The sequence below is a fragment of the Octopus bimaculoides genome, chromosome 2 (assembly GCF_046866305.1).
Source record: "Octopus bimaculoides isolate indiv1 chromosome 2, ASM4686630v1, whole genome shotgun sequence".
NCBI lineage: Eukaryota > Metazoa > Mollusca > Cephalopoda > Octopoda > Octopodidae > Octopus > Octopus bimaculoides.
Genome location: NC_142929.1, coordinates 18,597,731 through 18,615,007, shown reverse-complemented (window position 1 = coordinate 18,615,007; position 17,277 = coordinate 18,597,731).

Sequence of the window (17,277 nt, the reverse complement as noted above, 5' to 3'; positions counted from 1 at the left end):
TACCAATGTTACTTTATCGAAACACATAATTGAATCATATTTGAAGACAAACTATACAAATATTTATTGCTCTCTCTCTCTCTCTCTCTCTCTCTCTCTCTCTCTCTATATATATATATATATATATATATATATATATATATATATATATATATATATATATATATATACATATATATATATATATGTGTGTGTGTGTGTGTGAGTGTGTGTGTGTGTGTGTGTGTGTGTATATATATATATATATATATATATATATATATATATATATATATATATATATATATATATATATGTATACATATATATGTGTGTGTGTGTATTTGTATTATCATGGGTATGAGAATGTAAATTCGTATACATTTGTCGAGTCCAATTGGTTTCTGGTCACCTCAGCTTTTGCTGCATCTCAGGTGTTATAGTTATTTGCGGTGAAAAATATGCTGAATACTGGACAATATTTTACGCACTTAAGGTGGCGAGCTGGCAGAAACGTTAGCACGCCGGGCGAAATGCTTAGCGGCATTTCGTCTGCCGCCACGCTCTGAGTTCAAATTCCGACGAGCCCAACATTGCCTTTCCTCCTTTCGGAGTTGATTGAATAAGTACCAATTACGCACTGGAGTCGATATAATCGACTTAATCCGTGTGGCTGTCCTTGTTTGTCCCCTCTGTGTGTAGCCTCTTATGGGCAGTAAAGAAATAAGGAACGTTAGCACGCTGGGCGTCATTCTTAGCGGTATTTCGTCAGTTTTTACATTCGGATTCCGTGTACTGGGGTTGATCTAATCGACTGGCCCCTCCCCATAAATTTCGGTCCGTATGCCTAGAATGGAAAAGAATATTTTACGCACTTAATGCGGCGAGCTGGCAGAAACCTTAGCACGCCGGACGAAATACTTACCAGTATTTTGTCTGTCCTTACATTCTGAGTTCAAATTCTGCCGGGGTGGATTTTGCTTTTTATCCTTTCGGGGTCGATAAATTAAGTACCGGACTCTTGGATTTAAGTAGTGGTCAAACTCGATCACGAGATGTTTTCCACTACATATTAGTTTAATAATTTCGAACCATGTAATCGATGCTATTTAGGTGCTCCATAAACTTCAGTGTATAATTTGCAAATATTGTTTAGTATTTAATGGCCATTTAAGCAATGTGTTCTTGAATGATTATGGGGTTAGATGGGTGCTGATGAAGGGACAATAACTCCCTAATTATGCCATGTACACTAATTACCCCTTTCTTCATCTGTTTTTCGTCTTCGATCTCATTGTTCGTTTACATCTGACATTTGGGATATGAAACGTCGTATCAGAATCATAATTGCTCGTTATATAATTTACATAGAGATAACCTTAACATTAGTAAACCATACACTCATAGTTTATAATGATAACTTTATCATTTCAGAAGTTATTATTAATGCTTTAGTCGACAATATTTGGAAAGGCAACAGACTCCGTTGCAAATGAACTGGGAATGTATTTCATCACACTCGGAAGGACAGTAGGGATAATCGGAAACTGAATGTTAAGAATGTATACAACCTGTATAAAATCGATAAATTATTTTCCCGAAGCTCTGAAGACTCTACCAATCCACCGTCCAAGAAGTCATAGATACGATCGAGTTCTAAACAGGCAAGTAGCTGTGTGTAAATGCGGAGTAATCATAATCAATACATTACCTGACAAATGGAAGCGACCTTGAGCCTCGTTTATCAACACTAGAGCATTGGATTTCAGATAACAAAGTCATTTAACTAAAAACTTTAAATCATTTCGTCGCACGTTTTATTATTTTTTGTCATTTTGTGGTCAAATTCATTATGTTATTGACACGTTATTGCTGAATAAGATTCAAAGTAATTGCCAGGAATATTAAGAAAGGTCAAATCAAAATTTTAAACCAAAAGAGAAAGGAGTGAAAATTCTCTTGTATAAGCACAGGGCCTGAAAATTTATGGACGGAGTGGTGGGGTAGCTAGATGCTTTCATGTAATCTAAGAACGGAAAGTCGTCCGGATTGATTCAGAGTTCATAATAATAATAATAATAATAATAATAATAATAATAATAACACGTGTTGATGAAACTACATTGTTTGTTGTGTTGCGTATGATGGGTACGATGATGTGAAGATGAGGGGGGAGGAAGGGGATAGGAGGGGAGGAGAAGGAGGTGATGGCGATGATGATGATGATGATGATGATGATGATGATGATGATGTGGATCATAAAGATAGTGGTAATTATTAGCTGGCGTCGACGACGGCAATTGGTCGATGATGAAGCCGGCCGTGTTGTAAGCAATTAATATTAGGCCTCACATTATAATAAGTATTAAAGATTATCAATATTCTGTTAGATTTTATAATTTTCAAATGAACGGTTAGCGAGGGAATGAGTGTGGGATGTGCTTGCAATAATTGATGAATATATGAATTAATTCGCTGTGATTTGCTGGAATTCATAAGCGGTTCGATATGGAAATGCATGGTTCCAAAATAGTTGTTGCATAATGCATGGTTACGTAACTGAATTAAGAAAATAATTTCCGTTTAGTAAAATACGAGAAGCGTTGCACACACACACGCATCGTGTATGCGTCTGTGTGTGTGTGTGTGTGTGTGTGTGTGTGTGTGTGTGTGTGTGTGTGTGTGTGTGTTGAGGCTGTTTGTGTGCGTGTGCAATGCTTCTCGTGTTTTACTAAAAGAAAATTACGTGGTATGAAGCAAAAGTGAAAGCAAAGTCACCAAGTTCAGAATTTAATCCCGTTAAAAACGACGGGGTCTGTGTTAACACAAATATACACATGTGGTTACACGGAAGGCCATGACGCAGAGAAAATTCAATGGACAGGAATATACGGAGGGAAACAACGTTAAGAGCTACGTCAGAAAATATTGCCTGTCATGTCTCTCTGAATTACCCTTTTGTAAACATGAACGAAACAAAAGAAAATACTGATTAATTTCAAATCATAAATGACTTTAGATGAACAAGTTTATAGATATAAGAAGAAAGAGAATAATTTAATATTTAAGCTTAATCTGCGATGATGAGGCTCAATACAGCCGAAATTGTGCCAACCACCGACATTCTGGTAATAATAAAGGATCTTATGCTAAAACATGAATGCTCTTCTCTTTCCATCGCTTCTACCGTGCAAAACAACGAAACTTTACCATTTAAGAACTAAAAAATAAAAGCGATTCTCTCTCCTGAAATACAGGAGGGGCCTAAGCACTTGAAAGACAGCTGAAAACTTGTAGGTATCTAAGGTTACCGGAAGTAAACTGGTATCCACTAATTCCTGCGGTGAATAAGACAGAACGTGAGACAAACAACAATAATAATAATAATAATAATAATAATAATAATAATAATAATAAAAATAATAATAATAATAATAATACCCAGTGACCATAATATCTCGACAAAAGAATTTCATAAGCTCAGAAAATATAAAGATTTACTAATCTAAATGGAAGAGATGTGGCATCTCAAGACGATTGCAATACAATCACTTGGAATGATCAAAAAAGGAACTGAAAATTATTTAAGAATGTTCCCTGGCTTACCATCCATACAGTAAGTGCAAAAGATTATCTCAAATGGTACGTCACACGTATTGAGAAGAGCATCGTCGCTGTGAATTTTCGTTCCTGGCAACCCATTTTATTTTTATTTGTTTTCTTTTTTATTTTCTCCTTTTTCCTTTCCCTCTCTGTCTTCACCCTTTTCTCTGGCACATGACTTTATAAATGAACAATCTGGTGCGTTTATTTTAATGGCCTACCAATGTATATAGTACGTTTCTCTGCCTTAGGTGTCAGCGAGACACTCGGGAAGAAATGGAAACAGAATTGAAAGGTGATGATGATGATGATGATGATGATGATGATGATGACGATGATGATGATGATGATGATGATGATGATGTTGATGGTAATAATAATAATAATAATAATAATAATAATAATAATAACATCGAAAATTACGTTAGGAATGGAACCTAGGTTCGAAATTTCCCCAAGACACCTGATGAAGCCTGGTGGGTATATCGGCCGAAACTTTGTGTTAACATCAAACAAGATGAGGACAAATATCCGTCAAATGTAAATAATGTACATTATTCTTCATTTTTAAATATAGAACTGGAAAGTGAAATATAAAAGATGCGGCATCTTAAAGCGAGAACTGTTCCTGTTACTGTGGGTGCCCTTGGTATGATGCAAAATGGATGTCAGAAACATCTAGATACTATCCCAGAAGAGCCATGTCTCAGAGAAATCGAAAAAGTTTTGCTGACAAGTATTGCCCACATCCTTATAAAGACGCTATTAATTTAAATGTATGTGATATATCACATGAAGATATTTTACTACTGCCCCTGCCACTTCTCTTCCCCAAGCTTTCAGTCATACTGTAAAATCTCTTATCCTTCATTTTCCCTAAAACACTGGTTGTGTCTCGACAGGTGATTGTAACAAACGTGCAGATTAAATGTAAATTTAGGAGATAAGTGATCGACTGGTAATTCTTTTACCCAACCCGAAAGAATGAACGGCAAAGTGGACCGCAGTGGAGTTTGAACTTAGAAAATAAAGTCGGACTAAATGACGCTATGCATTTTTCGCGGCGTAGTAACGATTCTGCCAGCCTTAGGAATGTGTCTTTGTCTCAGCGTCTGTCCCCCTTAGCCACTTGACAAACCGATGCTAGTATGTTTAGTACACGAAACTTAGCGTTTCAGGAAAAGGGTCCATTACACTAAGTAACAAACTTTAAAAAAATAGAAAAAGTAAACGAAATAGTGTGATTGATTCGTTCGACCAAAATTCTTCAAGTCGCTGTCCCAGCATGACCAGAACCTTATGACCGAAACAAGTAAATCCTAAATGCCAAAAGGTAATAATCTTCTGGTATTTACTTGAATTACAATGGATGGAGCTGTCTTCGGTTATTGAAAATCAAAATGGTAATATTATGGATATATTTTCCCAATGTTCGGTCTGCGGAAAAGATTATTTCTCACAAACATTCTCTTCTTGTCAAATAGTAAGGCCGTGTTTCAAAGATGTTGATTTAACTATGACTGCTTTTCTCTCAAAAATTCTGTTCAATGTCATCAATAATGACAGAAAAATTGGCAACAATATATAGTATTTTATGTGGATTTGTGTACACATCACTTTTATCTCATAATATGATGGCCCTGAAAAACCTCTACCAGATATCTTTGATACCAAAATACGGAATGGTGAATGAAAATGATAACCGGTTATCATCGTTGTTAATTGTTACGAATATTTTGTATGAGAACGTATTAGTACGGACAAGAGACGTAGTTTGTAATGTTTTCAAAGTAATAATATTTTCGAGAAACAAAGAAACCTAAATATAAATACGGAATAATCTTCATATCCTCCATTACCCATCGTGTTGAATCATCTAGGGTATGTATTTGTTACATAATGTTTTTTCAATCTAATGCATATATCAAATGTGCGTGTTAGATAAAATTACATATATCATTATGAGAAAATATATGTGAGTAAAATACTTATTATGTTCCCGTCCATCTTCAGATCCCATTTTATCATTGCAATGCATTTTTCAGTGAGCTATTCAGATCTCAAGTAACCATAATCTTGCAAATATCCATTCTAGTATATACATGTGCGATGTAATACTCTCAATGAATATCGATTTTTATGTGAAGCAAAAGAATTTCAGACTTCTCTCTCTGACGGATTGCACAGTCTATATTATCTCTTTTGAATAATATCCAACATTGCACCATTAATTTCGAAGATAAACGAACCTATAAAATCTTTACAAATCGGTTTTTCGTGTAATATACCTGTAACTCCAGTTTAGTGATTGGTTTGTGGCTCATGTAATATTATATCGTTTGCAGACCTTAATGTTCTGCGTTTATAAGGAAGGAATACAGCATATACCCAGCAAAAGAATAATAATAATAATAATAATAATAATAATAATAATAATAATAATAATGATAATAATATTAATAATAATGATAATAATAATAGTGATAATAATAATAATAATAATAATAATAATAATAATAATAATAATAATAATAATAATAATAATAAGTGAGCAAAAATCTCTGGAAGTACGTGGAACAAATAGTGGCTGCAATATGGGTGGGGCACTTGCAGAAAACAGCATTGCTTGGAACCGCTCCAATATTCTGGGAGGTGCTCCAAAAATAAGAGGTGTTACCTTAGTTCACTGGTAGTGAACAGCTGACACTGTAGTACATCTCCAGCTTTAGAAGCTGTGCAAAGGCAATGATAATAATAATGATGATAATAATAATAATAATAATAATAATAATAATAATAATAATAATAATAATAATAATAATAATAATAACAGTAATAAATTAGTACTTTATTTTATTTTCCACCTGGTTCCTGACACATTAATTTCTAAATTATAGACACTTCGCGATAATATTTGAACAATCGTGTGAGAACGAATTTTATAAATTGCCTTGTTTGACGTGTATGATGAAGTCATCTGAAAAGAATTATTCAAGTATTGAAGAGCGACGTAAGGAACCCAATACTTGCTGAATCATTTCTATCGATTTCGATCAGATGTCACATACATGTGAATGATCTTTTAGTGGACCGATTCTTAGTCATCTTTTTCATATGCAGTTCCAGTGTCATGATTCAAAGTTGGTAATTATTTAAATGAAAAATGGCATTAACGTTACTATCGAAATCATTGACCAGTAAAACCATTTACTTTTGCTCAGTATACAATCAAGAACATATGTGTATTCAATTAGCGGTTTGTAAATGTGACATTGTATTGTGCTAGTGGATTAAATTATAATATAATAAAGCAAAACGAGTCTCCTTTACAACAGTCCGTCTTCATAATAAAATTGTGCTTTAATTTCTATTCATTTATTTATACATGTATTCTTAACTTTTGTCCCAGGGAAATTTTAACTGCGCTCTTGAGACAAAGCATATTTTATACTTGGCATATTTTATGCTATTAAGATTGTTCATACTATTCAGCATCAGTACCCCATACGAATGCTCGTAATCCGTTGGCCGGAAATGAAACATGGATCATGCTTCTACCTCACTGGTTCTCTGCTGTGACATACATAGGTGTCGCAAGATTATTATTTATTTGCATCTCTGCTTAGAAGATATTGACGCCAAAAGTTGTGCAACGTTATTAACAACAGAATGTCGATCATATTAATCATAATAAATATGGCAACATGTCTTTTTAGTGCATTAATATCACAGTATAACTTCGTTATCTTAATACAATAAAGTGTTATTAAGTCTATTATGAGTGATCTCTGCAAATCACTGCTTCTGATATTGTTTATTTATTCAAATAACACCATCATTTTCTCATGCAAACCCAACAATCATGTAACAAAATAAAATAATAAATCACATATCAATACAAATAATCTTTTGTTATTTCCTTTGTTATGGAACTAGATCAGAAACTAAAGACCAATCACGTCTTTTATTGCATTAGACTGAAGTATTAACTAAGGCGACAAAAATAATATATAGAGTTGATGAATTCAATTTATTTGTGTCATATTATATACTTATTGATAATTATATCGATGCCAATAAAAGCAAATAAAATAAATTAATAAATACAATATTGATTCATTTTAACTGAGCAAATCACGGGTTCTAAATGGATAAGCGTTTAGATGTTTGCAGTTTCACACGAAGTGTGCTATTTCATATTTCTTACAACCGTGGAGCTTTGCATACTAATCATGAAATATCACATTCGATCATTACAAAACTTAATAGACAGTAAGTTACAAACCTTTAAATTTGTAAGTTCTGCGACAGAAAGCTCTTCTTTTCGACACACCGGATGTCACAAGTGCCATATTTTGACGATAGAAATATGAAAATATAATCTGAAACTATAAATTAAATGTTTGTTTGATTATTCTATATAAAATAGAAAAAAAAACAGGAGCACGTGATAGAAAATTAAAACCTAACTAAACCCTTGTCAAGATTTTAAAAAACACAGCAATGATATAAAATGAAATCATTATATAGGTTTTAAATTGAAAAACAAACGTTTTAAAACATATAGTTCCCATCTGAAAGAAAGAAAACAAGTCGGCGGCCGTTTTTGTAAGAATTCGTAATTTTCATACCTGCGTCCTAACACTACCCCTTCTTTAAACTTACTCATATAACTAAACATGAAACTGAATACTAAATCATAAAGTATAACCGTAGACCTCAATTAAATCTTCGCACCCTGATCCTAATCCATAAACCTAAACCTAAAACCGTTTCTGTTTTTTCAAATGTGTTGTCGAAAACTGAGCAGTTCTAATCAAGTGTTATAGAGCGGAATGAAATCCTTTCAATTTCCCCGTTTTCAAGAATTAATTTCGTTAATATTTTCCAAAATAACATTAATGATATATTTTTCTGCTAGTAAATGTATACGGTTATTCATCATAACTATATCTTTCTTGAGTTAATGTTCGAGAATGTCTCCAACTGATTTCGTGTTGCGGCTGGGCGATGGATGCAGTTTTAAACAGATACTGAAAAATTAGATATACAAATGCTCATACGTTTTTAATACGAGCGTAAATTTTATTTTAACATTACTGGTGCACGCATGCTCATTAATGAATACATTTGAAGAGAAAATTCTCTTTTAGAGTTCTGATGAATTACTTAGATTCGAAAGGCATAAACAGCTCAGAAATAACAACAAAACTTGCAGCGGTCTATAAAAAATTAAATAATAGTAAGACTAAACTTTGAATTTCTTTTTAAGATAATTTTCCTACAATGACACAGAATCATTTAATGTAAGTGATAAGTTTATTCGGATCTATTTTAAAACGGGGGCCACATTTTTCATTAATGTTTTACGTAGTGTTTTTGGTACCGAAAGACTTTCAAACTTCGTATACTTATCTATTTTGTGTTATAGAACAGAAAAATATTTTTGTATTCGAATTTATTTCATGTAAAAAATTGTCTTACTTCGATAATTTCAACCAATCACTGACAAGTATTCAGTTGTTTACATTTACTCCTTTGGCTGATTAAGCGGTGTAAAGCGTATTTATTTTCCATACCTTTGTTTTATTTGCTTTTTTCATTTTAAATTTGCTTTAACCCTAACCCTAACCCTAACCCTAACCCTAACCCTAACCCTATCACCGATAGAATTGTTTCAGAATCGTTTGTTTATGTAGTCGGCACTTAATGTATATCGGCTGAATGGACGTCAGTGATTGGTTGAAATTACAGAAATACGACAACTTTCACATGGAATAACTTATGGATTTCTTTTTTTTTTAAAGAAGACTAAGAGAAAAATATGTTTTATATGACACATTCTACCAGTGTTCCAAGTTTCAAAGTGTTTCGTTAATGAAAAATGTGGCCCCCGTTTTAAAAAAGATCCGTTTATTCGATTGGCAGAAAGTATTTCATCTACCTTAGAGCTGTGTCTCGACAGAATCTTTTGATCGTGAGAGGATGAAAAGAATTGCGAGTTATATTCCAGCTTTTTTTATATTCTAATTTCAAATCAAGATGTGTTTAAGATTGTGTTTCGTGAGTACAAGGATGATGTCACATTTACAAGTGAAACACTGGGTTGGTAGAACCAACAGATCGCTGAGGCAAATGATTTAACGCCATCATTCACGCACATTTCTACGGGGCCGATATACAGGGTCTGAAAGTGTTGTTACCCCCTATATATTGTTTATTTTTGCCTTTATTATCATTGTTTTGTGTTTTAGCACATTTATCCCCCACCTCACATGTAATGATTTGGGCTGCCATATCGAGTATGCAGCTGATAGGACCCTATTACTTCGCGGGCACTGTTAACCAGCAATCTTACTTGGCCAAGTTAAGGGAGTGGTTTGTTACACAGCTCCTGAAATTGAATGTTGACCTGAAAGATTGTTGGTTTCAACAAGATTATGCCCCACCTCACTATTCTAGCACTGTCTGGGAATACATAAATGAAGTTTTTCGGGATAGATGGATAGTGCCAGGATCGCAACAACTTCTAGCACCTGTCGATTGGCCTCCCAGAAGTCCAGACCTCGTCTTGCGATAACACTCTGTAAGATATTTTCAAGGAGAGAGTTTCACATGAACAATACCAGAATACCCATCATTTGAAGGACACCGTTACAAGAGCCATTGCAACAATCACCAAAGCACAGCTTCGTAAAATATCACACTGGACATGGCACCGCATCATTTCGTGTCACGAAAATGATGGTGTTTGTACAGACCTTCTCAATTTGTGACAGCTTCATTGAAAGTGAATAAATTAAATCCAGTTCCTGCTTTGGATTACTGCATCACTTGTTCTTTTATTGTTCTCATTACTTTTTGGTAGGGGTTAACAAGACTTTCGAACCACCTTCTAAATTATCTAGCAAATACTGAAATCTACCACATTTCGTGCCTTATATCGATGTCAGAATCAACAATTTACTCGCAGAGTGATAAACGTGACTCCGATAAATTTGGAATAAGAGCGAAGAAACGAAAGCCTGTCAAGCAGTCAGAATCCATGTAAAGTCGAGATGTTTTATATAGGAAACTACAGACAGAAATATTTCAAAACCCTGAGGTAGAGGATGAGATGTCAGTAATTCTCTTAAGCTTAGTAGTGTTTGAAATATTTTATCCCAAAAGAGTAAAACGCATGTGTATGATTAGTTCATTATGGAAGTGCGTACGCACTCCAGTAAATTTAGACCGCTTTTGAAACACGCAGTTACTGGTTCGATTCTACTAAGCAGAAACTTGACTAAATTTCTTGTAAGATAGCCGAGTGCTGCATTGATCCCAGTCTGTGAAATTTGCTTTATAATCATTGTTCGGAAACCTTTCGTGTGTATGTACAGTCGTAGCAACAAAAGTTTAGAACATAGGTTTGAAAATTAGAATTTTTATATTAGATGCCCGAAGTTATATTTAATTTTCAATATATTATTACTTGGTCAGTGGAGGTGCAATGGCCCAGTGGTTAGGGCAGCGGACTCGGAGTCATAGGATTGCGGTTTCGATTCCCAGACCGGGCGTTGTGAGTGTTTATTGAGCGAAAACACCTAAAGCTCCACGAGGCTCCGGCAGGGGATGGTGGCGAACCCTGTTGTACTCTTTCACCACAACTTTCTCTCACTCTTATTTCCTGTTTCGGTTGTGCCTGTAATTCATAGGTCAGGCTTGTTACACTGTGTCACGCTCAATATCCCCGAGAACTACGTTAAGGGTACACGTGTCTGTGGAATGCACAGCCACTTGCACGTTAATTTCACGAGTAGGTTGTTCCGTTGATCGGATGAACTGGAAACATCGTTGTCGTAAGCGACGTAGTGCCAACAACAACATTACTTGGCCAAAAGTTTGGAACATAGGTCTGGAAATTATAAATTTTATATTATACGCTCAAAGTTATATTTGTTTCAGGGCGTAAATTGGGCATAACAATTCTAATCTTTAGAAAAACGATCGAAAATGTTGGCCACGACTGTATGCGTTTATACAGACATACACCGCTCGATTGAGCTGTCGGTTTTACCCAAAAATGTACATTAGATACTCGGGACTTGTTAGATATTGTTAGACATTTTGGCCGTCCCACTGTATTCTTCATTTGTCATGAGGTTTATGAGTTAAAAAGGACAACAGGCTAGTCAAACTGTGCGAAAATTCGTTGTACATGCACGCGCACACCTGCGCAGGTGCACAACATAAAGGAACAGGGACAATAAAATTCATTCAAATGCTCTCTATTAACGACACTTGGCAAACTAGATCGACGAGTGACAAACGTTGTGATCTACATTGTTTTGTACTTACTTTCGTATTCCCCTTCGTACAGCAAATCCAATGTTCACTTTTGAAAACTTCTAAGAGTAGAATAAAAAAAAAAGTGGAGAACTACATATTTTTTTTAATTCATAAATTCTTATCCATAATTTGCGTAACACTTGTGAAACGCTCGTAAGCGAATTATGCATATATATATTGTATGTGCATGTGTGTGTATGTGTGTGAGTGTGTGTGTGTTTGTCAGAGTGTGTATCAATGTGTGTGTGCATATGAATGTATAGGTGCATGAGCATATTTATTTACCACATTCCATCTCTCTCTCTCTCTCTCTCTCTCTCTCTCTCTCTCTCGCTCGCTCTCTCTCTAGCAGCTATGCATGTATATATGTGCGTTTCTAAACATGTGAGTTCTTTCTGAAAGGAAGATGCAAAATCCATCTCTCCTCTTTGCAATGAAGATAACAAAAAAAAAAAAGCATTTCCACATCTTGAACTCCAGAAAAATGTTGCAGAATTTACTGTTTCGATTGTCACCAAGGCATTTACAAATTAAACAAAAATCACCAATAATAATTTGTATACTTCTGCATTTCTAATTTCGGTATAGAAGGAAACGGTTTCGAATCAGTTGCCCGTCGTTAATCTCTTTCACATTTTCTTCAAGATATATTCGGATCAGCTGGGTATCTGGTTTCAATGTTGGTATATACGTTTTCTTTTCTATCGTAAAGAACTATATCAGATCTGTCAAGTTTTCCCTATGTAGAAATGTTGATGGGAATGTTCCACCAATATTCTTGCTGTTGTATTCAATAACGTCAGAATGCTATCTATTTATGCGAAAACACTCTGCTTTTTTTTTTTCCGATGGACTAATATATTATTTAAAAGTCAACATCATGTATTGGAAGGTAGCAAATTGGTGTGTTTGGTGAGAAGCTGCTGATCACGTATGATATTTTCCTCTGCATGTTGAAGGTCCAACTGCTTTGCATGTCTCATACATACATACATACGTACATATATACATTTATACATATTAATAATTTAAATTAATATGTATGTATATTTATATTATATGTATATGTGTACGCATGTATGTGTGTATGAGTGGTTATATTCTTTTATTTGTTTCAGTCATTTGACTGAGGACATGCTGGAGCTCCGTATTTAGTCAAACAGATCGATCCTAGAACTTATTCTTTGTAAGCCTAATACTTATTGTATCGGTATATTTTGCCGAACAGTTAGGTTACGGTGACGTAAACATACCAGCATCAGTTATCAAGCGAAGGTGGGGAGACGAACACAGACACACAAACATACACACACATACATACCATACACACACATACACATATATATGTATGTGTGTGTGTGTGTGTGTGTGTGTGTGTGTGTGTGTGTGTGTGTGTGTGTGTCTAACGGGCTTCTTTCAGTTTCCGTCTACGAAAGCCACTCACAAGGCTTTAGTGGACTCGAGACTATAGTAGACACTTGCCCAAGGTGCCACGCAGGGGGACTGAACCCGGTACTATGTGCTTCGTAAGCAACCTATTTACCACACAGTCACGCTTGCGCCTATGTATTATTTCACTTCATGTTTTACAGGAGAAAAGAGAGACGCCGCATCACTCGGACTTTTACTTGCAAAAGTACATTTAGACAAAGTTTCTAGATAAATGACATTGTTATTGAAACGTTATATACAGCTCGTTGTAAGACGCAAGTACCACTCACGGATTGAAATTCTAAGAGCTAAGTAGAATATACGAAGACACCACATCTCCACATCTTCTATACCACCAACTTACAAGCTGGCTGGCTGATTGATCCACTGAATGGCCCTCCAACTGATTGGCCGACTGGCTGGTCAGCTGGCTTGCTGAACCACTGATTGGCTGTCCACCTGATTGGCTGACCGGCATCTGGCTGACTGGGTAGCAGCAAGAGCCTATCATCATGGTTTTCATGTGTAATTGTATTCTTGTGCGCATGCACATACTTTCCATATTTTTTCTTCCACGTTTTTCCCAATTAAACTTTTTTTCCCCTAGAATTCATCCTTCATTTTCTCTTCTCTTCTTTCTAGCACGACCTAAAGTACTTATGTGCACGCGAGCATGTATGTGTATGTATGAGTATGTATTTGTATGTTTGAGTGTGAGGTGTGTGTGTGTGAGCGCGCGTGTGTGCGCACCTGTAGCTGAATATGCACTAGATAAACTGCTTTTCTCTATATTCCTATAGCGTTCTTTCACTTCGGTTAAAAGCAGGTTCATGAATTCACCTCAATTAAACGCGCCATTATATCTGTCGTCACACTAGGCTGTCTTTGTCCACTATACATTCAACTCAACAGCGGTAAAAAAGCAACTGGGGAAGGTCAATAAAACTATTAGCTGCTACTATGGCATCACGTACTTTCTCGTGCACGCATATGTGTTGGTGTGCGTTTTCCTGTACTATATATATATATATATATATATATATATATATATATATATATATATATATATAGAGAGAGAGAGAGAGAGAGAGAGAGAGAGAGAGAGATAAATAGATAGATAGATAGATAGATAGATAGATAGATAGATAGATAACTGAAGCTGTGACATCTTGTAACGTGATTATTCCAGTACTCCAAAAGTGTAACCTTTGATCCCCTGTCTGAGAAATTTTTAATAGAAGGTATCTTCTACGTTTCCTCTACATGTACAATTTGTGACTCCTATTGACAAATGAAACCGGTGTAATAGTGAATACATAGTACCAATTTGTGTATCCAATCTCCTGTTTACTGTGATGTATATATATATATATATATATATATATATATATATATATATATATATATATACGTAGGTGAAAAAGTTGGTATGTGAAAGCACGAGGTTGGATGTATAAAAGACAAAAAAAGAATGAAAAAACTACAGGAGGCTTGTGTTATATGGTTAAAGAATATGTTTCAATCGCTATGTTAGAAAAATGTTATAGAATTTTGCGTATAGTAACATTGTTTTTGGAGAAATAACCTGTTTCGTATTTTCTTTTCAAATTTCTTTACGTACATCGCGTCATGTCTTCGCTATGTTGTGAAATATGGAGTTCTGGACAGGAGAAGGTAATCAAGCACTTTTCCGGTTTAAGGGAAATAATCAAAAATGTTGGGAATGACTAGGTTTGATTAATTTAACATGATTTGGTTCACAAGGTCAGGTTTTGCTTTATATTTTTTTCAATGAGGTGAGTTTCCTTATTTAAAAATATTAGAAATGATTCAGTTTTGGCTTATATATTTCAATGAAAAAAGTTTCCTTATTTAATCTATCCTGTGTTGATGTTTCAATCGCACATTGAGGGAATGGAAAGATTACAAATTGTGTATTTCAGTGTATTTCGATTTCGAAGAACACCTTCTTTTACAAAGTGTGTTCATAATACACTCCACTGGGATAATTGTGCTCTGACTGTCTTGTGTATCCTCAGATATATATATATCCCGAATCTCAAACTAATACACCTGTTTGTTTTTACACACCTGTCTTCCTCTTTTGTTTTTTGTAAATTCCAACTATATATATATGGAGTGGCTGTGTGGTAAGTAGCTAGCTTACCAACCACATGGTTCCGGGTTCAGTCCCACTGCGTGGCACCTTGGGCAAGTGTCTTCTACTGTAGCCTCAGGCAGACCAAAGCCTTGTGAGTGGATTTGGTAGACGGAAACTGAAAGAATCCTGTCGTATATATGTGTATGTATATATATATATATATATATATATATATATATATATATATATATATATATATATATATATATATATATATATATATATATATATATATATATATATGTATGTGTGTTTGTGTGTCTGTGTTTGTCCCCCCACCATCGCTTGACAACCGATGCTGGTGTGTTTACGTCCCCGTAACTTAGCGGTTAGGCAAAAAGAGACTGATAGAATAAGTACTAGGCTTACAAGGAATAAGTCCCTGGGTCGATTTTCTCGACTAAAGGCGGTGCTCCAGCATGGCCGCAGTCAAATGACTGAAACAGGTAAAAGAGTAAAAGAGTAAAAGAGTAAAGAGAGTATATATATATATATATATATATATATATATATATATATATATATATATATATATATATATATATATATATATATATATATAAAATATATAGTTTTAGGGAAAATAACCAATTTTCAAGAACTCATCGATGAAAATCCACTATCACATATAGAAAAATTAATAATTAAAAGTACAATGAAGATTTTCTACTATTTGAAAATAATATGTATTTTTGTTTTTATACTATTCATTTGGTTCTTTATAGATTATTTTAATAGATAACTTATTTAACACTAAATTATTTAGAAGTTATAGTTTCATTTCAACATAATATTAGAACTTCGATTGGAATAGTGTTGATATATATTCGATTATTTTTGATTAATATTATTTGATTAATTATTAATCTTTATAGTTTATAATATCGTTAAAGTTTTTTTTAAATCAAAACTTTGTATATATATATAAAGTTTAACCTTTTATTCTTAATAATTTTTTCTTTCCTAATTTTTTCATTCATAATTTTTTCCATTCATAATTTTTTCATTCATATTTTTTATTATTACGTTTGTAGAAATAAATAATCTTGTATTTTTCTATTATTCAATTGATCTTTAATTATAATTAAATAAACGTCTTTAGCTTTAAATAGTATAGCTTTAACTATTACACCGGTTAAATATGTACTAATTTTATCTTCATTATTATTTTAAACTTAAACTTCGTTCAACTTGTATTTAAAACAATGATAATTTAAAACAATGATAATTTATGTAAGATGTTTTTTGTATATAATATACATGTTATTATAACGGATGAAGTGATGATTATTGAATGGTTATTATTTTGATATTATGATATTTTTTAAATAATTTTTCTATCTTTATATAATAAGTATTTCATATTAATTCATTTGGTACTTATTGTTGATTGAGATATATATCTAATTATTGTTCTACTTACGATCTGACGAGTAGCTATATTTTTGAATATAACTTATTTTCGATAATTTCAATTGATTTTAATCGATTTAAATTTCTTTTCTATTTGAAAATTGGTTATGAAACACGTGTAATTTTTTTATTATATTTATCTTATGATATTTACTTTACTTTATATTATACTCATTTATTGTGCTTTTAATTATTAATTTTTATATATGTGATAGTGGATTTTCATCGATGAGTTCTTGAAAATTGGTTATTTTCCCTAAAACTATATATTTTATATATACTTTATCTATAAGGCTCAATTTAATTTTAATTTTTTATAAATTGATTTTAATTGAGTTTTTTACCTGTAATTTTGTATT